At 42.3% G+C, this 23,757-nt stretch overlaps 1 protein-coding gene across 4 annotated transcripts in view; it reads left to right on the top strand.

Annotated features, from left to right (window-relative positions):
• SEC23IP (SEC23 interacting protein) overlaps positions 1–21,004 on the top strand; it is a 103,003-nt gene extending 81,999 nt beyond the window's left edge. For all 4 annotated transcript variants that reach the window (XR_007471492.1, XR_007471491.1, XR_007471490.1 and 1 more), the window contains one exon: positions 8,051–21,004. The gene's annotated coding sequence lies outside the window, so the exon portion shown is untranslated. The remainder of the gene's footprint in view (positions 1–8,050) is intronic.
• Positions 21,005–23,757: the final 2,753 nt, after the last annotated feature.

Raw genomic sequence — 23,757 nt, forward strand, 5'->3', positions numbered from 1 at the left:
CACTCATTAAGCATCCAAAGCCTAAGTTTCTTTGTCCTGTCAATTCCTCACAAATTTATTGTTTCTTCATCTAAAAAGTATAAAAGCTGCCTGCTTTGTCCACTTCTTAGGTCCCATTTCTATAAGACCTTGATGTGCACAAATTAAAATTAGTTTCTTTTTCTCCTGTTCATCTGTCTTGTGTCAATTTTACTATTAGTGCAGCCACAAGGACTCAAGAGGGGTAGAGGGGGAAATTTTCCCTCCCCAACAATGCATAAAGGTGAGAGAGCCTTAAAACCATGGAGAATTACCTAGACACAGGACCTAGATGGCTGAGGTGTTCAGGAATTTTCTTTTCCTAACTGACTCTGGGTGAGGGTGGAAAACTCCCCCAGTGAGAATCTGGGGGCAAATAAGTGTTAGAAAAATTATCTTGGTACTTCTTTTCATGAAGAAACAGAAAGGTTCTAGCATGCTAAAAACCAAACCCCTGATTTATAAAGGGGTTGAATTCTACTTTGCTATTGCAAAGAAGAAAGGATAAAAATATCCATTTTGAATAAATCTCTGCTCTCTTCCTCTCTTGCCTGCAGGTGTATGGTCCCAGCAGCCTTGATTAGTTCCTGATGCTCACTTTGTTTATTTATCTTGAGCTCCACTCTGTACCTCTCTCTGGGCCCAACTTGTTTGATGCATCATAAATATTAATGAGCTAATCTTTCCCACTGAAAACAATGAAGAGGAGGAAGTATTTGGGTCTTCTCTCTGTCTCTAAATGTCTCCCCAAATGAGTCTCAATTCAGCAAATAGAGGCTTTGGATTAAAACAAGCCGTTCTTACCTATATGCGAAAAGGATCCCCAAGAAAGTGGAGATATATATATATATATAACTGATTCACTTTGCTGTACACCTGCAACTAACACAACTTTGTAAATCAACTATACTCCAATAAAAATAAAAAACTAAAAACAAAAACCAAGAAAACCAAGCCATCCTTGAGACAGTTCTGAAAAGGGAAGTATCAGACACTCACTTGTTAGTGTGAAATACTTAGATTATTTTTCTTCCAATACCAAGTTGAAAGCTACACTTAGGAAGAGATTTGTCTATTTGTGAGTGGGGAAGGGGTCGTTGTGGCTCATAGGGGAGCTTTTGGCAGTTCAGAATGCACCAGAGAATTGCTGGTGGTGCTGGTATGCTGGCGCTGGGAGGGGGTTGAGGAGGCTGGTGATTTAGCCCAGAGTAAGTTTAATTAAGAAATAATTGTATGGACATTATAATTTCTGCTCCTTTGTATTTATTAGATCCTATGTATAGTAATCCTGTGTGTTTATTAGAAAATCCTCCTGAAATAGCCTTGTGAGACTTTTGTCCTTTCATTTAGAGAGCTGTCTGGTGGGGAAAAAATGATGCACAGCAAATTAGAGGTTTGCACAGGGAAGCTTTTGCCCTGGCCAGCTGTGCCATTAACCTTTCACCTGGTGGCTAATTGCCTGTGGATCTCAGAAGCTGAAGCTAATTAGAAATCTCAGTAAATGGGACATTCTGAAAGTCTTTAGGAAACTTTTGGTTCCCTCCCTAGGCAAATTTTGCTTACATTTACCTTTTTCTGTTATGAAGGAAAGTATGATCTAAATGTCCTAACATAAGTAGATCTCCAAGATATATTAAGTCAAGATAAGTTTCAGGACTAAGCCTTAAGTATGATACACACACACACACACACACACACACACACACACACACACACACACACTGCTATAGATCCTCTGTAAGTAAATACTTGAATATATGTATGCAAAGTAGCTGTCTCATGAGGTTGTTATGAAGATTAAAAAAAGATGATGGGTATAAAATTCCTAGAACAATGTCTAGCACGGTGTAAATATGTCACAAGTGTTAGCTATTACTATGATGTAATGCATTTAGAATGACTTGTACTGAACTTGTAGCCAAACTTGTAACAGTGGGGTGGGGTAGGTGGATGAATTGGACTGTAGCCTGATCTTTAATGTTTCAATACTTGTGCAATAAAGAAATATGTTCACAAATTACTTGTAGAATTAAAAAGGAATTTAATAGATCTTAACATAAAAGCAGATATATTGAATAAAAATTTAAGAGAGATATCACAAGCAGGGCTGCCATTGGGACCTGGGCAGAGGGGATCCTGCCTTGAGCCCCGTGTTCTAGAGAGTCCTGCATCTCAGAGAACACATCGGCAGCTCTGTCACTTAGGAACTGGTACCCAACATGGGTATGGTATGATTTAATGCTAATTAAAAACCCAAACACCTGCTTTTGTGACTAGCTCCATTCAGGCCCCAGGGAAATGCTTCTCCATGCCTCTTGCCCTTGAACAAAGGCAGCTGCCCCCAAATGCTAGGAAGGGTGAGGCTTGTGCTGCTGCCTGTGTGGGAGCTGATTTGTTGCCTAAGGATGATTTGAGCAGCAGAGCAGTGAGGTAAAGAAGAGACAATTTAATTAATTTATCTTTAATTAACTTATAATGGATTCTTGCATAAAGAGTTATTGTTTCCCAGTAGTGCCAACATTCGTTTTCTTGCTTCTCTTTGTGTTCCAATTCTTGCTTCCAGAGGTACTCACAAATTAGCGCAGTATTTGCAGTAGTTATGCACGGCAGCTGAGGAATATTCTGCAATATTAAAACAATGCATATATTCTTGAATTTGTATATACGGAGGTCTAGATATAACATCATGAAGCATGTCTATTTTTTATATAGGCAACTAGATGGAAATTGAATGCTAGAATTATGAATAGTTTTACTTCTATAAAATATATTTAATATGCTTTGATTGCATTTTCAAAAAATCAAATGACTAGTTTTAAGAACTTTTGACTTAAAAATTTTATCTTCATTAATTAAAAGTTTTATTTTGTCTGTATATACCCTACTCCCCCACCACTTTGGAATGTTTTTATTAAAAAACCCTATTTTGAAACCATAAAAATAATTCTAATTTTCAAATTTTAATGTTTTCTTTTAATTAAATCAATTTTATTGAGATAAATGTACATAAAGTGCAGCAATTTTAATTGTGGTGAATTTTATGAATGTATACAAATAACCACCACCAAGATCAAGACAGAACGTTTCCATCACGTCCAACTTCCTTGTGCCCTTAATTGTCAATTTCTCTCTCTACCTCAAGCCCCAGGCAATAACTGATCTGTTTCTATCACTATAGATTTGATTACATTTTCTAGAATTTAACATTATATGGAATCATACAGGATATATGTATTTTGTGCCTGGCTTCTTTCTTCCTGCATAATATTTTTGAGATTCATCTATGTTGTGTGTATCAGTAGTTTGCTAATTTTTTTTTTTTTTTTTTTTTTTTTGGCCACGCCACACAGCTTGCAGGATTTCAGATTTCAGTTCCCTTACCAGGGATTGAAACCGGGCCACGGAAATGAAAGCCCGGAATCCTAACCACTAGGCCACCAGACTCCCAAGTTTGCTTATTTTTATTGCAGAGTAGTAGTCTTTTGCATGGGTATACCAAAATTTGTTGATCTGTTCACCTATTGATGGCTATTTGGGTATGATGAGTTTTGAGCTCTTGTGAGTAAAGCTACTTTGAACATCTGCATGCAAGTTTTGTGTGGACATATGCATTCATTTCTTTTGGGTAAGTAACTAGGATTGGAATTTCTGGTTCTTATAGTATCTGGTATATTAACTTTATAAGAAGCTGTCTTATATCATTTTACACTCCCATCAGCAATGTGTAAGTGTTAAGTTGCTCCACATCTTTGTCAACATTTGTTACTGTCAATCTTTTAAAATTTTAGCCGTTTAGTGGGTGTGTAGTGGCATCTCATTGTGATTTTAATTTGTATTTCCCTGATGATGTGCTTATCTGCCATTCATATATTCTCTTTGGTGAAGTGTCTATTCAAATCTTTTGACCATTTGTCTTCTTCTTATTGAGTTGTAAGGGCTCTTTTATATATTTTGGGGAGATATAAGTTTTGTAAATATTTTCTTGCAGCCTGTGGCTTGTCTGTTTATTGTCTTAAAGTGTTTTTTGAAGCAAAATATTGAATTTTTGATGCAGTCCCCTTTATCGATTTTTTAAAAATGGTTTGCTGTATTTTTTTAAAAGATGTATTTATTATTTATTTTATCTTATTTATTTTTGGCTGTGTCGGTCTTAGTTGCAGCACGTGGGATCTTTGTTGAGGCATGCGGGATCTTTCGTTGTGGTGCGCAGTCTTCTCTCTAGTTGTGGCGTGCGGGTTTTCTCTTCTCTAGTTGTGGAGTGAGGGTGCCAGAGCGCGTTCACTCTGTAGCTTGTGGCACACGGGCTCTAGTTGAGGCGCAGAGCTCAGTAGTTGTGGTGTGGAGCTCAGTAGTTGTGGCATGTGGGCTTAGTTGCCCTGTGACACGTGGGGTCTTATTTCCCTGACCACGGATCAAACCCAAGTTCCCTGCATTGTAAGGAGGATTCTTTACCATTGAACCACCAGGGAAATCCCTTGATTTTTAAAAATTTAAAAAACGGTTCTTGCTTTTTGTGTCTTAAGAAATCTTTGCCTAGTTTAAACCCTAAAATTTTCTTCTGTGTTTTATAAGTTTTACAGCATTAGCCTTCATATTTAGGTCTATGATATGTTTTGAGTTATTTTATTCTGTGTGGTCTGAGGTAAAGTTTGAAGTGTGCGTTTTTTTTTTTTCCCTTTGTGTATGGATGACCAATTGCTCCAGGATCATTTCTGAAAAGATTGTTCTTTTTACCCATTGAATTACCTTGGCAACTTTGTTAAAACCCAACTGATCATATATGTATATGTCTAATTCTGAACAGTATTTTATTTCATTGATATCTATGTTTATCCTTTTGTAAATGCTACTCTATCTTAAATGACTGAAGTTTGGGAAGATACTAAACAGGAGAATAAAAAGCCTCAGGGACCTCAGAAATAAAACTCGAATGAATGAACGCCAAGTGGCCAGTGTGTACTTTGGGGCATCCCAAATCACACTGATGATCTCATTTGCAGTGAAGAGAATTTCTAGTCTGGGATTAAACCTTCAGGTAAGTTTTTCTATAAGGGGGCTCTGTGACATCCAAACTCAGGGGTACCTGTGTATTTAGGGACACCTAAAATAAATCAAACCTTAAACAATGACACTGAGCTTGGAGATATGAAACGGCAGGAAGTTAGTGCTTGCTGCCCATCAGAGGTGACGTGTTAGGGGTTAAATTGCAATCTCTCTGCAGGACTCCTTATCAAGTAAAGAAAGATGGAGTAGGCATCCCTCTTGCTGATATGAACAGTAAAAATATTTATTGCTCTGTTTACCAGATGCCTAGGATCCAATTCTACGGTCTTTGATTGACAGTGTGACCCTTACCTGTGATGCATCCCAGTTTCAGTGGATAGGACAACATAATTGTGTATTTATTTGCCACCTGCCTTCCATAGAAGCAGGTTGAACTCAGGAGCTGAGTACAAAGCTGAGTCAGGTCAGAAGGGCATCAGTATTCATAGTCTGAATCTATTTCCCCAGAGCACATGGTCTATTTCAGGAGACAAAGACATGATTAACCAAGCTGGCTGCTGGTTCCTTTGGAAAACACAGAGCAAGAGTGTCACGGCAGGGCACACAGGAAAGGTGGGTGGGTCACATGATATACTACTTGGCAAGTTATCTGAGCCTCAGCTGTTCCCTTCCCCAACATCAACATGGGAAATGGAGCATTCACAACCATTTTGTTCCACTTATTGAAGCGTGCTAACAGATTTTTGTTGACTTGAATTGTCCTGCACTGCATTCCTTCACCAATCAATCCATTACACAAAATTCTACCCTCCCGTCTTCAAGTGGCAACGTGGTAGCACAGTTAACAGGGGCCTTGTTCTTTAGAGCAGAGTCCCATTGTTGCTTGTGTCCTGTTCTATCTTATCTAGCCTTCCCTAGGCGCATGTCTGGGAGATGAGGGTTACCATTCCTGAAAACTATCTTTTGATTGTTATCAATCAGTTTATTCTGAAGGCATTTCCGCCCCCCATTTTTTGTGAAATTGATTAAGACTGGCTAAGTAAAATTAGGAAACATTAAAACTCTGAGCGAATCATGGTGAAAAAAGAACCACCAAGTAGTAAATTTATCTTAGAGTATACTTCCAATGAATTTATATCTCAAATGAAAAATAATGTGTAGCATGAGGTTTTCCCCTAAAATAAGAAAACTTCGTATGGATGTGCATAGGTATGTGTTTGTATAGGGTGTGTGTGTGTGTGTGTGTGTGTGTGTGTGTCAAAGCAAATCAAACTACTTCAGTCCTTATCTAAGGAATAAAACTGTTCAAATTGCAGTGGCTTGTAAATTCCTGACTTTGGAAGAAGGAATCTGTACTGTCTTTGGAAGAGGGAATAAACATTTTCTGCAATGCAAGACCGTATTCCATTCTCTTCACCTATAAGAAATCCAGCCAAAATTATGACAGTGTATGTTAATGTAGTGGCCGCTGTTCTTGCCTGCCTGGCCCCCTTTACCCTCTTCCTCTGTTAATGGACCACCTCCCCCTTCCTTGGGGTACAGCCCTTTCTCCCCTGCAACCGTAATACTGGGGGCTGCCCTTCATAGTACTCCACCTTCCTGACCACTGCAGTGGGCACCTGATCAACCTGGGCCCTGCATCTCTGTATGAGTTTCCCAGGGCTGCTGTAACAAAATGTCACAAACCAGGTGGCTTACCATAACAGAAACTTACTCTCTCACCGTTAGAAATCAAGATGTTGGCAAGGTTGGCACCTTCTGGAGGCACTGAGGGAGAATCTGCTCCACGCCTCTCATGTAGCTTCTGGTAGTTGCTGGCAATCCTTGGCATTCCTTGGTTTGTAGATGCATTACTCTAATCTCTGCCTCTGTCATCACATGATGTTCTCCCTGTGTGTGTATATCTGTATCCAAATTTCCCTCATCTTATAAGGACACCAGTCATTGGATTAGGTCCCATTCGAATCCAGTATGACCTCATCTTAACTTGATTAGATCTGCAATGACCCTGTTTCTAAACAAGGTCAGATTCACATGATACCAGGAATTAGGACTTGAACATGTCTTTTGGGGGACACAATTCAAGCCACCACACCTTTTTTCCCATAGTGATTTGTCCAATGATAAGCATGGTACCCAAACTGGGTACCATGAAGGTTCTAATTGGAGCTTTGGGGGACATTCTTGTTTTTTGCTTGAGAGAATCGTGATGGTGCTGCTGGCCATGATGATTCCAGCCTGGGGAGAAACTTGTCTGAGAGAATGGAGCCCAGGAGTAGAGAAAAGCAGAGAGAGGAGGAGACAGTCTTGACAATGTTCAGATCATTACATCCAGACTCACCTTTCCTTGGTTTGCTCACATGAGCCATTAAACATGTTTGAGGACTTCCCTGGTGGCTCAGTTGTTAAGAATCCGCCTGCCAATGCAGGGGACACGGGTTCGAGCTCTGGTCCGGGAAGATCCCACCTGCTGCGGAGCAACTAAGCCCATGTGCCACAACTACTGAGCCTGGGCTCTAGATCCTGCGAGCCACAACTACTGAGCCCGTGAGCCACAACCACTGAAGCCCGTGTGCCTAAAGCCCGTGCTCTGCAACAAGAGAAGCCACCACCATGAAAAGCCTGTGCACCGCAATGAAGAGTAGCCCCCGCTCGCCGCAACTAGAGAAAACCCGCGCACAGCAACAAAGACCCAACGCAGACAAAAATAATAAATAAATAAATTTATTTTAAAACGTGTGAGATAATTTTTCAGTCATTCACAACCAAAGGGCCCTAAATAATACAATTTAAAGATGTTCTAAGATTTTGTGAGGAAGGACCCTAAAATGGAAACGCTATCTCCCAGAAAGCGACTTAGCCAAGTTCACTCCAATGTGCCTGTGTTTACTTGGCAGGTAGTGACGTGTGCATGAAGGGACAGCTCCCACCTTCCAGGCCACGTGGAGATGCCCACTTGCTCTGGATCGCCACAGTAGCAAGCACAAGCTCTGGCCTCATTTCATTTATTTTTCTTTTCTTCTCACAGGCTTAATCTGACCCTCTATCATTTTAATATGAATTTACGAAAGAAAACTTTTCTTGAGTTCCTAAGAACAAAGGAAAAATGTGGAATGATGTGCTTTTCCCAGGATGACAGAAGGAGTGCTGTAATAACACGTGAGTATCTTGTCCAGCTGCCTGATCCATTGCAAGCATACAAAGGTCACATTGCAGTATCACTGAAAAACTCTCTGCCATAAAGTGACATTCAGCAGGCAGGAGGCTGGCCTCATGTGGCACCTGCAGGACACTTTTGGCTGCAAATAATAACTTAAATAATAAGGAGCTTCTTATCTTACATAACAAGAAATGCAGACATAGGTCTTCAGTGAAGTCATCAAGTCTCTGTTGCTTCCTACCTTTCAGCTCTGCCCATTCTCAGCTTGTTGGTAATATTTCTCCCCATAGTTGCAAGTTAACCTTGGGAGGTCTGGGTTCTGAATGCAACAACATTCAGAAAAGGGGAGCAACGTTTTCTCCCTTGCATGTCTTTTTATTGGAAGGAAAACTTTCTGTGAATCCCCCCATTCCAACCCTGGACTTTCCCCCAATCCTAACAGCCATGATGGAGTCTCATATTCAGGGTTGTACCAATTGCTGCAGAGGGAATTGGTTTCCCACTATGGTTTACGAATCAGCATTCACCCCTTGGGGCTGGGGAATGGCCTGTGAAGCCCAGGACACTCAATACCTGAACAAAACTGGGGGTCTATTAGCAAGGAAGGGGCAGGGGAAAGCATCAGGATCTGCCAAAGCACTTGGACGCCATTGATGGACACTCCAAATGCCCTGATGTCAGTCTTACCCAGCAGGCTGCCCCAGAACAACTTGGGGTAAGTGGTGCATGAGGAACTGGTAAAATATTAAAACTTACTTAGTGTTTCTTAGAAGGAAGTTGATAGTGTTAATATTTTATATACTATATTTAATATACTATATTAATATAGTTTATTTATATGATATATTTCTATAATCATAATTTTATGTATTAATAATACGTGATATATCATATATTTAATGTATTAATATTTAATATACAAAAAAGAGGGCTCAAAATGAATGAACTAACCATTGAACTTAAGTTAATAGAAGAAAAGTAGAATAAACTCATAGGAAGAACCACAATGATGGAAGTAATAGCATAAGAACAAACATTAACAACACAGAAAACATTAGAATAACAATAAGAATAGGAGAACATTTTTATAGAGAGGATCAACAAAGTCAATTTGTTTCTTTGAAAAGGCTAAGAAATTTTCAAGCTTTTCGTAAGAATGATCTAGAAAAAAACAAGAGGAACACAAATAGTATCAGAAATGAAAAAGATTATAAATGCAGACATTAAAATGTAATAAAATAATATAAACCACTTTAAGTCTATAAAAATGAAAGTTTAGATGAAATGGAAAATTTGTAGAAAGGTAGAGCTAACCAAAATTGATTCAAGAAGAAATGTGTACTGCATAGGCTTATGATCTAAAGAAACTGAACCGTTTGTTAAAAATCTTCCCCGAAAGGATATTCCAGATGGTTTTTACTAGCAAGCGCTATCAGATATTCAAGAAACAAATAAATCTAGTTTTATACAAATTATTCCAGATATAGAAAAAGTGGGAACAATCCTCAACTCATTTTGAAAGTTGGATAACTTTGGATAAGGACTGAATGGGAAAGGAAAATCATTCATAAACATAGTTATAAAAATCCCAAAGAAAATATTAGCAAAATCCTTTATCAATTAAATGTGTAAATCATGAACAAGTTGGGTTTGACTTAACATTATAAAATAATATAAATTATCATATTAACAGATTAAAGGAAAATAGTTTTAGGATTATCTCAACACATGCCAAAAAAAGCATTTGATGAAACTTCTGTTCATGGTAAAAAAAATTCTTAGTGAACAGAAGACTGACGATGCCAGTTTGGCTGGCCCATTGGCTAAGTAGCAGTTTCTCAGGATGTTCCCTGATGCTCTATTGAAAGCTGACCACAGAACTCCTCTGTCCTTTGGGGCTCCTTTCCCGAGTTTCAGCTTTGTGCTGTTGTGTGAAAGTCTTGTAAATAAAAACAGGCACATGTTATATATACTGTTCTCATCCTTACTTAGTTCCATTTGACATACTTACTATAGACATATTTTCTCTTCAATATGCATAGATCTACTGCACTCTAATAGCTACATAGAAATCCATTGTATATAAACCATAATTCATAAACTTTGTTAAGAAAACATAGTTCAGCAGCCTGAAGACTGAGGGCAACTCTTAATACATACAGAATTATTATTGAGTTGGATGGAATGAAAACCATATAACATAAAAAACTGGACATTCTGGGCTTCCCTGGTGGCGCAGTGGTTGAGAATCTGCCTGCCAATGCAGGGGACACGGGTTCGAGCCCTGGTCTGGGAAGATCCCACATGCCGCAGAGCAGCTAGGCCCATGAGCCACAACTACTGAGCCTGAGCGTCTGGAACCCGTGCTCCGCAAAAAGAGAGGCCGCGATAGTGAAGAGGCCAGCGCACCGCGATGAAGAGTGGCCCCCGCTTGCTGCAACTGGAGAAAGCCCTCGCACAGAAGCGAAGACCCAACACAGCCAAAAATAAAATAAAGAATTATTCTGCCTTCCTCACTGAATTACTTAAAAAAACAAAACAGGGCTTCCCTGGTGGCGCAGTGGTTGAGAGTCCGCCTGCCAATGCAGGGGACACGGGTTCGTGCCGCGGTCCGGGAGGATCCCACATGCCGCGGAGCGGCTGGGCCCGTGAGCCATGGCCGCTGAGCCTGCGCGTCCAGAGCCTGTGCTCTGCAACGGGAGAGGGCACAACAGTGAGAGGCCCGCGTACCACCAAAAAAAACAAAACCAAAAACAAACAAACAAAAAAAAATGGACATTCAGTAGATTTCCACCACCTGAGGAAAAATCTGGGCTCCTCTGGGCTGTAAAATCATCACCCTGTGAACTGAGATTTGGGCGAATGTGACAAAAGCAACTTTTGAAGGTCATCTTTCTGTATACGGGTCCAAAAGTGAGGAGAAGATATTCAGCAGTGCTTCTGGGGATGTGACCCAACAGAGAGAACGTGACTACAAAGTCCATAAACCCGAGGTGCTTTCATTCTAGAAAAATCTATAGTCACTCCAACTACCCACCCCCCATCCCCCCAGGAAATTTGTTGGAATGTTTGTTTTAAACAATACCGTCTGTGACTCCCAGTTTGGTGGACTGACTGTGGGGCAGGAAGGGGCTGGCCAGGCACCTTCCAGAACAAAGGGGACCTGGCTTGAGGGGGAGGATGGGAGGTCGGGGGTGTGAGAATGCAGGTCACAGGTTCATCACTGCACTCTTTGGCAAGTGACTTGGTTTCTCCTGGGCCTTCTTTCCTCTTCTTTAAAATGGGCAGGATGGTGTTTGTTAAATGGTGTTTGTGAGCCTTAAGTAAGATAAGCTTCCCTGCCAAAGAAGGGTGGATTTCAGAATATAGCAAACAGCTTGCCGTTTGGGGAATGTTATTCCAGGGAATAGTTTTCAAGTGGAGTCAGACTGTGTTCTTCCTTGTGTTCAGGGGTTGCACTCAGAGTGATAATAAGGAAAGTATCATAAAGTAATTTCTGGGTTAACCCAGCTGTTGGCCATTCATTTTTCCTTTTTGCTGGGTTGCCCCCTCTAAGACCCTCCTCAAACCACCAAGCAGCAGTGGGGCAGTCACTGGAAAGTGCCCAGGGGAGACTGGGAGAGGACTCTAAGTACCTCCCTCACCCCATAAACAACTTAAACAACCTGATTAGACATTTCTATTCTGTCCCCCAAATCTCTCCTCTCTTGCCAGTAGGGGTTTCTCCCTCCTTGGGCAGAGCTCAGCCTAACTGGCTCAACCACGTAAAAACCTGCGGTTAATAGACCCTGTCCTCACCTGAAATCAGTTTGGCAACCCTACCCTTTTACTAGAGCATAACCTTAGGGCCTTTACCATACTGGTCCATGCCAAATTCTTAGCAAAACATTTTTTCCACAAGAGAAGATGTCGTGCCAGTTGCTACGAGATTCTGTTTTCCCTCCATATTTTTGCATCAGCAACATTGTCGTGGGCATGTGAAGCTGGCAGGAGCCTCTTCTGTCACTGCCAGACTCCTGATAATGTTGCATGTGTTGCCTTGGCCACCTCTGGCTTCCTCAGTTATGTGCAGCTGCTACTGGCTACATGCAGATCCCTCTTGGGCCATGTCCAAGCTCTTCACAGCTCCCTCCACCCTTTCCAAGCACTCGCCCTGGTGGTAGGGAATTCAGTGCGGAGGCTTGAGTGCCTGTGTGATGGGGCCATTGTAACTCCAGGACCCAGCGCTGCACCTACCCAGGAAAGCTACCCCCAAATTTTTGTGGAACAAATCCATGTATATCCATCGACTACCGAGTGTTATATATTACCCTCCATATAACCTTCTACACTTTCTTGCTGTGGAAGGGTGTATTAGTTTTCGAGGACTGCTATAACAAAGTAGCACAAACTGGGTGGCTTAAACAACAGAAATTGTCTCTCAGTTCTGGAGGCCATGAAACTGAGCAGAACCCTGTAGGGGTTTTCCGGGTACAAAAGCCCTTCTGTGTTGCTTGTTTCTTGTTTGTAAAAAAACGCCTTTAGTCTCCTAGGCTTTCCCTGAGTTTCAGAGAGCAGGCTCAAACAGTTAAGTAATTAGCGAAGTGAGGGAATACAGAAAGGGAAATCAGTCAAGCAAGAAAAGTAATGATAGCTTAAACAATAGTTCAGATAAATAAAACATAAATTAAATGAAAAACTTAAAAAAATTAAAAAATAAAAAATAGTTCAGATAATGAAACAGAGTCCTGCCTCCCCCTCAGGGGATATATATAACAATCTGATGCTTATCTTTGAGTTGTTCTGCAGAAACTAAGACACCCACCCAGGTGGAGGATGGTGACTGCATGCTGACCACAAGCAGGCAGACCCCAGACTGGCTGGAACCAGAAACTGATGATTAAGGTTCCTGAAACACCACCCTGTTACCTCACCACCAACCAATCAGAAGAAAGTCATGTACCCTGCAACTCTCACCCCAAATGTTGCCTTTAAAAACCCTTCCCTGAAAGCCGTTGGGAGTTTGGGTCTTTTGACAACAAGCTGCCTGTCCGCCTTGCTTGACACCTGACTTCATTTTAACTAATTACATCTGCAATGAGTCTAAGTCAGGTCACATTCTGAAGTACTGGGGTTAGAACTTGAACATAGGAATTTGGGGGTCGGGATGTCATTCAACCTATAACAAGGGTTACCAAGTGGTATAGTTCCTTTCCTTTGTTCTCAATTCTGTTGCTCTTTCTCCATTTATGTTAGAAGAGGTTGAAACTTACATAGATTTCTTTGAAGTATGGACAGAACTTTCCTTGAGGAGGACCAAGGAAATGTTCCTCACCTTAACAAACCTTATAAGAATTTTGGGTTTTCTCTGAATATGACAACTGAGGCTAAGAATCTTAGTGATCACGTAAATCGTGCTATTTCATCTCGACCTTGTGTATCTGTGAATAAACGATATTTTCTCTTTGGAATCAGTGAACTGTTGGCACCTCATTTTTAGCTGTGTGACTTTAAGTAAAATGTAGTGCTGTCTTGTGACGGGATGGACACAGCTGACACAACGTTTGTTAGAAGAAACCGGAAACGATAGAAATGGCAAACCTTTTCTCTACTGCTTGCTCAGACAGACGCTGCTCTAAGCACGGGACTCATCCAACCGCCCCCAACCCCACCAGAGGGCTGCTGTTAACAATCATCCCATTTACAGGTACAGAGACCATGCACACAGAGCGGCCAGCAGATGGCGCCAGAGCTAGATTTGAATCCAGGCAGCCTCATTCCCACCTGGGAAGGCACGGGGTGATTCTGACACTGTAACCAGGCTAGAGCTTGTATGCCCGTGGCAGCTACAAAGTAAGTTTGCAGCAAAGTAAGGGTTTGTTGCAGGGCGCCGAGCAAGGGAGTGGGAGACAAGCCTCAGATCCATTCCAACTTGTTCTTTGAGTTAGGGGTTTTTTTTTTAAAGGGAAAGAACAAAGGGGCTGGGATTAATCATGTCCTGTGACATTTCTTTGACATTCCTTATTTGAGGTTTTGGAGTAAAGATGTCTGTGGTTTACGATTCTCTGGCGGGGTTGTCCACGGCTTGGGGGTCTGTTAGTTCATCTTGCCCTGGAGAAACAACCTGAATTTGTAGTTAAGGGTGATATCTAAACAGCAATTTTAGCACATTAACGATGTTATTGACAACAGCAATTTTCGTACAATAATGACTATCGACAGCAGCAGTTTTAGTCATCTGACTTGTGGATTAGTGTTCAGTTATCCCAGGGTTGAGGTCAGAGGGGACAAGAAGGGGAATAAAGTTTTAGATAGGTTCATCTTAAACGCGGCTTTAGGGGGGACTCGGTTTGAACACCTCACTCTAATCCCAGCCATTGCCTAGAGCCTCTCGGGGAATACACAGCCCCCGTGGGAGTACAGCTATCTTTCAGGGAGCCTTTGAAGAGCATGGTGTTGGGAGTGGAAACTTACATGGATTATAGTTAATTTTTACCATCTACATTTCTGGCCAAGAAACTGTCTTGGTAAGATGCAAAACTCAGTCATGTGCCTGCCAACAGTGCCACAGCCTCGGGCCGTCAGGCAGTTGGCCCTGCCCCACACTGGCCCTGGAAGTGTCACCTCTTCAGGTGCCCGGTGGAGCCTGTTCCCTTTGGAAGTCCTCCAGCTCCTGTCTCTCCCCGGCCTGTGGCTGACGCTCTCTGGGCAATTCTCCATTCATTAACCGTTCCCTCAGGGTTTAAGGCAGAGGAAAGAAGCTAATACCTAGTGTGGAACTTGGCAGAGGGAAGGATGGCAGGAGCGAGATTGGAGCCAGTGGCTTAGATGCACGGAGGGGGTTTGCCGCCCTGCTCTGCTGGCTTGGTCTCCAAGGTCATGGTGAAGATGCACACATTTTACTTGGGGAGAGAGAGGGAAAAGGGCCAGTTGTGGAGGACATATCTGCTTCCCATGAAGTGACAGAGAATATGCCCCAAGGAACCCTAGTCAGGACACACCAGGGGCTGGGGCAGTTTTCAGAGCCCAGAGGATCTGCTTAAAGAATGGGCTTCTGGTGACTGGTTAAGGGGGGCGGCATTGGGAAGAAGAAGAAAGGGGAGGGACTGGACGGGGTGAGGGGGAGAAAAGCCAAAGGTGGCCAGGCTCACCGTCTTGCCTGGGGCTTACCTGGAAATTTTGCCTTGGGGTTGACTCATTATTACGGCTAACAGTTATGGAGGAATGGGAAGAACTGGCCTATGAGTGGCTAAGTCATTTTATGGACAAATATGTACCTCTATTTTCCTAACTGTAAAATGGGACAGCAGCTTTCCAGGATGGCATTGGGCTAGGAATGTGGGTTTTGCAGCTGCAGCACTGCTGGCGTTCCCGTCCAGCTCTGATGCTTTCTGTGTGAACTTGAGCATCTCTAAGCCTAGACAATCTCTCAGCAGCGAATGAGAGAAACACACTGGGGTTGGGGAATGGGGAGAGATCTCTATGGGACCTACATGCTGAGGACTGAGAGCTGAATTCTCCATGCTGGAACATGATTTTATAAACTATGCCCATGTAGAGCTGACTCATGCTTGCTGGGTTTGTGTGGATAAAACAGAAACTAGCCAGAGCAGATTCTGGAGAACAGAACTGGTTCTGCTTGGAATCATGTGAGACAAATCAACAGTAGCTTGTCAAAAAACTGTATGTAGGACTAGAGTCTTGGGAAACCACCATATGTTAATGACTGAATTTAGTTTTGTGAGTATCTGCATACATGTGATGTAAATTTAAATTCTAACCTTCTCACAATGCTAGATCTATCTGTGAAGTGTTAAAAAACAAAATTCAAGTGAGTAAATTTGAAGATTTAATGGAGTTTATTAAGTGACTGATGAGTCGGGCAGCATCCATTCTACCAGCTAGAAGGAGACTCGGAGAAGGTTGTACAAAATGGAAAGCTTTTTGTTTTTTTTTTAAATTTATTTATTTATTTTATTTATTTATTTTTGTCTGCGTTGGGTCTTCGTTGCTATGCGCTGACTTTCACTAGTTGCAGCGAGCGGGGACTACTCTTCGTTGTGGTGCAAGGGCTTCTCACTGCGGTGGTTTCTCTTGTTGCAGAGCACGGGCTCTAGCCACGTGGGCTTCAGTAGTTGGGGCACGTGGGCTCAGTAATTGTGGCTCGCAGGCTCTAGAGCCCAGGTTCGGTAGTTGCGGCGCATGGGCTTAGTTGCTCCGCGGCATGTGCTACCTTCCTGGACCAGGGCTCAAACCCGTGTCCCCTGCATTGGCAGGCGGATTCTTAACCACTGCGCCACCAGGGAAGCCCTGACCCTCTTTTTAAATGTTGCAGTTAAACACGACAGTTTGTAAAGAATTTCCAGAGAGTTTATAAACTCAGGGGTCCATCTCTGTTTAAGAAACTGAGTGCACGGACTTCCCTGGTAGCTTTCAGGTTTGCATTCCTGCTTTCAACTTTGTATAATTACTTAGGGATTACTTTGTATGTACTCTCAGATATGTCTATTTGCCAGCCACTGCCCGTGCAAATATTCGACTTGAAAAGAGTGTGTGTATAAGGCCGCATGTTTGGATAACACTCCCAGATCATTCCATGTGGGAAGAATTCCACTAGAAAACACACCCACTGTTTCTTCCACTGATTCAGCTTTGAACCTGCTTAAGCCAATTTGTTGCTATTCTGATCATGGTCAGCAGTTATATTAAAGTCCTGATAAATCAATTTACAAGTCAAGCAGTTTCGCACTGCAGGGTATTACTTTGTGGGGAGAGAAGAGATGGGAGTAGTAGCTTGGGATTCATAATCGATGCACCTCTCTTGTATAGACCCTTTCCTTAGAGTAGGATTTTGTGCAGGCATGCCATAAAGCAAATCTTATGAAGCCTGAAACAGCACAAAGTGAACTTTCCAGGTTCTCAGATTCCCTGATTTGTTAAAGGTCAGGTTGCTCTCTGTGGGGAAGTTGGACCCTGAGCACAGAGCCAGGTTTATGCCTTAAGATGAACTTGTGAGTGCTGTGGTACCCAGTGCTTCCAAGAACCAGAAGAGCCATCTGGGGTGAGGACACAGCTTTGACCTCCCACCCCCAACTGGCTCAACAAGAGACAGACATAGCAAAGAAAGAACCTTCTCGGAAGTGTTGCCATTTGCAATTTTTTTTTTTTTTCTTGCATAGTAAGTGGTGGGTAGAATATTGTGGCTGGGAGTTTTCCTGCTCAACTAAAGTCATGGTTCTTTGATTAAATCCATATCTCCTCAGAAGATTATGACCCATCCAGAAGGCTTTATGCTTAACTTCTGAGTGCTGGGGAGGACAGGAGGCCTGCTCTCATAATTTTGTTTTTATTAGAAGCATTTATCACACTGTCGTAACTCTTACTTTTGTATTAAAATTTCCACATGGCATTTTTAAAGTAAAAGCTTTGTCTTATTGCAATTTTTTTATTGAAGTGAAAATCACAGGACATAAAATGAACCATTTTAAAGTGAAAAATTCAGTGGATTTAGTATATTCACAGTGTTGCACAATCACCACCTCTGTCTAGTTCCAAACATTTTCATCACCCCGTAAGGAAACACTGGACCCATTAAGCAGTTACTTTCTATTCCCCCCTCTACCTAGAATCCTGGCAGCCAGCAATCTGCATTCTATCTCTATGGATTTATCTATTCTGATATTTCATATAAATGAAATCATATAATATGTGGCTTTTAGGTTGCTTCCTTCACTTAGAATAATATTTTCAAGGTTTATCCACATTGTGGCAGGTATCAGAACTCCATTCCTTTTTATGGCTGAATAATATTCCATTGTGTGGATCTGCCACATTTGGTTTATCCATTCATCTGTTCATGGACATTTGGACTGTTCCCACCTTCGGTTGAATGCTTTGTTTGGGAATTAGACACCAGAGCATATGACACTAAGTGGCAACTCATATGGTGGCAAGATTCTTTGATGGAAGAGTCACTCCATGGTACACATCGCAAGGGAGAAATGATAATTCTATAGGAGACAGAAAGAGAAGAACGTTCCTGGTAATTGTCTAGTCCATGATGAAGACTGGAATGGCTCTGCTTTATCACCCCTGATTTACCTTGGTTCTCAAGATTGATTAGACAAGGCATAATATACACTAATTAGAAATATTTCCAGCCCTGCCTTGCTTCACAGTTACCATTTAAAAAAATCATCCATGGTTCCGTAGAACTTAAACATTTCTTTTCATTTGTATATTTGCCTGCCACAAAACATTTGTCTTTATTTCAAGATTTTTTTCAAGTCAACTTTCCTCGAACAATCCACGGTGAAATTCAACAAATAAACCACATTTCCTGTCACTTATGGAGACAGAAAGTCGAAGATGGAGAAACCCTTAGGCTTCAGTTTTAGTTCCTCTAACGGCAAGATTTTTCAGTGTGTGGCATATTCCAAGACCTTACCACTGAGAACTTTTCCTTGAAAAAAAAAATATAGCAGCTGGCCTATTTTCTGCTGTCAAATTTTGATACACTCTCTTGATTCATTTGAGATACGTGGACTCAGTGCTTTTAGAAATTTTCCTTTTCTGACCCAATGGAGAAATCCACCTCGATAAGAACCAGTCAGGCAGATTGCATGGTCAGACTCAGACGTGGTGTTCTTTGTTTTTGTTTTTGCTTTTTTACCAATCTTTGTCAGTTAATCTGAAGGAAATCTTCACTGGCCATTTGTTAGAGCATAATTTTTAGGGATGTAATTATTACTGTAATTTTTAGGGATGTGTCCATAGGAATTTTTAGGGATGTGTCCATAGGAATCCCAGGTGGGGTTGCAGAGAACAGTGTTTCTGTCTACGGCTCCAGAGGGAGCCCCCAAGGAGTCTTCTTTATCTTCCTAAGTCTTGGTGATTTATAGTTTGCATTCTAGTCTCAGAGAACACAGATCTCATGAACCCCAAAGTGGTTTGCTTTGCTGCTGGTAATCTAGTTTGCAAAGTTATTGCTTTCAAGAGATTCCTAATGTGGTCTTAGATATATGGTCTCATGTCAAATTCCAGTGGAGAAACGAGGAATAATGCTCTCCCAATCGCTCCTAGCCTCGGGTTCCAGTTTCCAGTTTTATGACAGGTAACAAGAGAATAACGAAAGAAACAGATATTCTTAGAGCAATTAAAAATGTGCATGGGAACAAAATGAAATGTAGCCACTTGTTTTTAGTCAGTTTTCTCACCATCCTTTTGGGTCCTCATCACACCCATTCTCAGTCCATCTTTTTCTTAGGCGCCCATTGATAGGGACCGTGGGTGATTTTGAATCTGATGTCCTTGGTTCCGAGCTCTACCACTTACCATCTGCGTCACATTGAGCAAGTTACTTAACCACTCGAAATAGCAACCTCCTCATCTATAAAGTGGCAATAATTCCTAGGGGTTATTGTGAGGATTAAGTGAGATCATATATGTAAAATGCTTAGCCCTGTCCTAGCTACTTAAACAAGGTACAGTAAAAAGGTCCATATTATTGTTATTCAAGTAAATGCCGAACATGTCACTCAACTTCAGTTCTTTGAGAAAAACATCCGTCTGAAACACATGAGATGGTTCATAATTAAGTGTTCATGTTACCAGGTAACATCAAGACCATGACAACAAGTGTAGCTTTATATTCCAGAACAACATAATGTGGATAAATGGAGCAATCCCAAATTCAAATGGAAAATCTGCTTTGCTGGAAGAGACTCTAAGCAGGATGAATGTGTGTGAAATTGACTGCTGAGAAATAGGATTCCATGGGCAAGAGCAACTGCTCAGGAATTTAAAAAATATATGGTTGACAATGATCAATAGCCATTACGTAGGTTACCAGCAGGAATTTACCTTTTTGATAATTCATATATGTGTCCAGCAGACATTTATTGAATTCCCAAGACCAGCCATGCCAAGTACTGACACTGGGGAGCAGAGTCCCTGTCCTCAAGGAGCTCGTGATCTGACTTCGTGCAGAACACATCTGGAACAGAGCGGTGGTACACATAACCCTGCAGGGCCCCGCTGGCTGCCTGAGGCAGGGTACCACAGGGAAGTGGGAGAGTTCCCCTCTACCCCTGTTGAGTTCTTATAGCTGCACTAATAATAAAATTGACACAAGACAGATTAACAGGAGAAAAAGAACCTTTTTCATTCATGAGCATGGAGGTTTTATAGAAATAGGACCTAAGAAGTGGCCAAAGCAGGAAGCTTCTATGTTTTTTAGACAAAGAAACAGTACATTTGAGAGGAATTGACAGGACACAAAAACTTAGGTTTTGGGTGCTCAATTAGTGATGAATTTAAACAGAATTTGGTCTTGAGGTAGTAATTGAAAAGAAGTAACAAGGTTTGTTTATTTGTTTATATAGGCTTCTCAGCCCGAATTCCCTATCTCTGGCAATTAGAGTGTCCTTCTACTTCCAGATGCGGCGAGTGTCCCTTTCACATGAGAGATTTATTTCCTCCTTTCAGGGAGACAGAGAGGAGGGTCAGTGTGTCCCTCTTGCATTGGCTGTTTCTTAGGTCACTTTCATTCAAAATAATCAATATGTCACGAGGCACATTTTGGGGCAGCCTACTCTGGGCTCCAACAGTACCGGTGAGCTGAGGGTTGAAGAAAAGAAGCAGGTAAATAAGCCGGGGGGTTGGAGAGGCGGGATCCTTCCAGTGGATTCTCTGTCTGCTGAAGGGAGCTCAGCAATTTTTGTTAGTTGCAGCCCAAAGAGTATTAATTAGAAGAGGCATCCAAAGAGGAAAAGTTGATTGTTCGAGGACCTTGAAGTGAAAAGAACAAAGTGCTCAAAAAAAAAAAAGAAAAAGAAAACCAAATCTGCATTACCAAGGAGGGAGATGTGCTGGAGGCTGACCACTGGGAACAGAGGCAAAGACCATCGTGGTGAGTAGGTGAACCTCGCGCATTTGGTGTTGCTGGTGCACAGGGCGGGTAGGCTGGGGTGGTGACAGTGGAAGCGGGCCAAGTGGCAGGGACCACACGTACAAATCCTGAACTCTATCCATAGGTGACAGGAAATCATAGAAAAGCTTTACACACAGGAACATTGGGGTCAGATTTCTGGACGCTGTTAATTTTTTGCTTCAATTTTAGAAAATTGCTTCTCTTTCATCAGTTTCCCTCTCTCTCTTTGTCCTTCTACATGTTCAGTAAGAAAATGGGGTGATGAAAATTAACTTGATTTCTCTCCCTTGCACTGCATGAGTGATTGCAGCTTTGCAAAGCAACTTCCCATCTGCTGCGTCATGGGCTCCTCCCAGGAACAGTGCTGTTAGCTGAGAGATTTGGGAATGAGCTTTTGAGGTATAAGTAAGGGAGGCCACCCCTGGGACAGTGCCTTTGACTGGAGTAGACACAAGATCAAATGTCATTCATTTGACTCTTTGCTTTCCTAGAAGCAGGTCACTTACTATAAGGAAGTTATTAATTCCTTCCCAAGCCTCAGTTTTAAAAATTGGCCCCTTTCTGCATGTTCCCAGGACACTTGTCAAGTGTTGGTTTCCTTTCTTATGGTAATTGCGCCTTTCTGTCATCTTGACATTTCTAGCTTTTGGGGAGAATTCTGTGCCCATGGTCCTCCAGCATCTCTGCTTCCTTCTAGACACAGATTTGGTTTATCTATCTATCTATCTATCTATCTATCATCTATCTATCTATCTATCTATCATCTATCTATCTATCTATCATTTATTTATTTAGGATCCTTTGCTCTTTTCCTTTCATGGTCTTCTCATAATCATCTTTGGCTCATTAGATGTCTTCTAATTAACACTCTTTTGGTTGCAAGTAACAAAAATCACTTGAGCTGGTTTCAGCAGGCAGAATTCTTTGGAAGGGCGTTGGGGCCTGTGGCAGAACCAACCCAAGAACAGGGACATGACGGGGTCTCAGCAGAGACTAGAGCCAGGTTGCTGCCAACATCTCCTGCAATTTATAACTCCCCACGCCCACCCTAGTAAGGCTGAGCGGCCTCTCTTGGTCTTCATCCCAATCCCTGGGGTAGAGGCTTTTGGTCTGTGGTTGGGGGATGGGAGAGAGGTCATTCTGTGTCAACATGACCATTCCCACTGCAAGCCTATGGATAGAGAGGAGGGGGCAATCCCTCAAGAATGGCACCAGGCAGAAACCAATGAATTTGACCACACGAAAGTACAGTTTGCCTATGTTTTTAAGTAGAGGCTGGAATTTTGTTGTTGTCATTGTCATTTGAAAAGAAGAACTTGTTGTCCTACTGAGTCTTGTAAAAGTCGTTCAAGTTATTATATTGATATTTATTCTTCTCTTCATTTTCTTTGCATGGATCTCCTTTCCCTTGACCCTTCCAGTCAAAAAATTCTACAATCCTTTCCCTTGGCTTTTTCTCATTACTTTAAATTTAGAAGTACATGCATTTGTGTGTGTGTGTGTGTGTGTGTGTGTGTGTGTGTGTGTGTGTGTGTGTTTGCAGACTGAGCTGAACCTGGTGTTCAGACATATCTGAGCATGTGTGATAATGGGTGGGCAGAGGGCTATAGACTGGAAGTGGGGGGAGGAGAGATTTTTGCATTGGAACAGAGGGAGAGCTTGGGTTGAGGAGGACAGCAAGGCTCACACCTTGCAGATTTGCCTCCAGTTCAGAATCAAGAACTTAGTCTCAGCCCCGTAGAGTGTGGCTGCCGGCAGAAGCTGTAGGAACTAGTGAGGCCCTGGGGTGCAAGCTGCACTTCAGTGTGTGATGCACTTCCCTCTCCTGCATGGAACAGTGTGGCGTGGATGTGGTGAAGACCCCAACGACCTTCAAGCAGATTTGACGCCTCCAGGGACACAGGACTGAGAGCACCAGGTGATGGCACTCTTGGCATATTGACAACTAACTCCATTAGCTGGATTTGGTTACAAACGGAAGAGACCCCGTCAGACTGGCTCCAGCACAAAAGGGGACTAACCGGTGCTTGCATCTGTCGAGTCCAGGACAGATCTTTGGGCCTGGATGGATGAAGAAGTTCGAATGATGACCCTTGGGCTCTCCATCTCTCTGAGGATTGGCCTCGTTAATAAAGGCTTTATCCACCTTTAAGGAAACATGCTGTGCTCAGGTGAACATCCTTCCAGGGTAAAACAACTCAGTGGAAAGTTACCTTTTCTCTCCCGTTATTTGTGGAGAAGAACTCTGAGTGGCCAGGTTGGAGCTGTGCCCACTTTTGGACCAATCATTGTTGCTGGGGAATGGGATCTGTGGTTGGCTGAGTCCAGGCAGGGTGCCCCGTCTTGTGGCTGTGACTGAAATTCTACCAGCACGATAGGGAATGGGGGAAGGGCCTTGAGCAGACAAGACACACATTTCCACTACAGCATTGTCCTGAAGGGCGTCCTGTCAATGGCCCGCCCTAGGGAAGAGCTACCTCAAGGGGCTTTTGGAGAGCAGATATCAATGACAGGAGGATGCAGAAGATGATGTTACAAGGACTATACAAGAGCACACGTGAGATACCCCTAGGGAGCCCCAGAAATGCAGAAGAGTCTGAGGTCCCACGCTAGCCTGCAAAATCTGAGTGAATATTATAATTGGACCCCACTGGTGGCCAGCCAG

This window comes from Orcinus orca, chromosome 14, assembly GCF_937001465.1.
Source record: "Orcinus orca chromosome 14, mOrcOrc1.1, whole genome shotgun sequence".
NCBI classification, from domain to species: Eukaryota; Metazoa; Chordata; class Mammalia; order Artiodactyla; family Delphinidae; genus Orcinus; species Orcinus orca.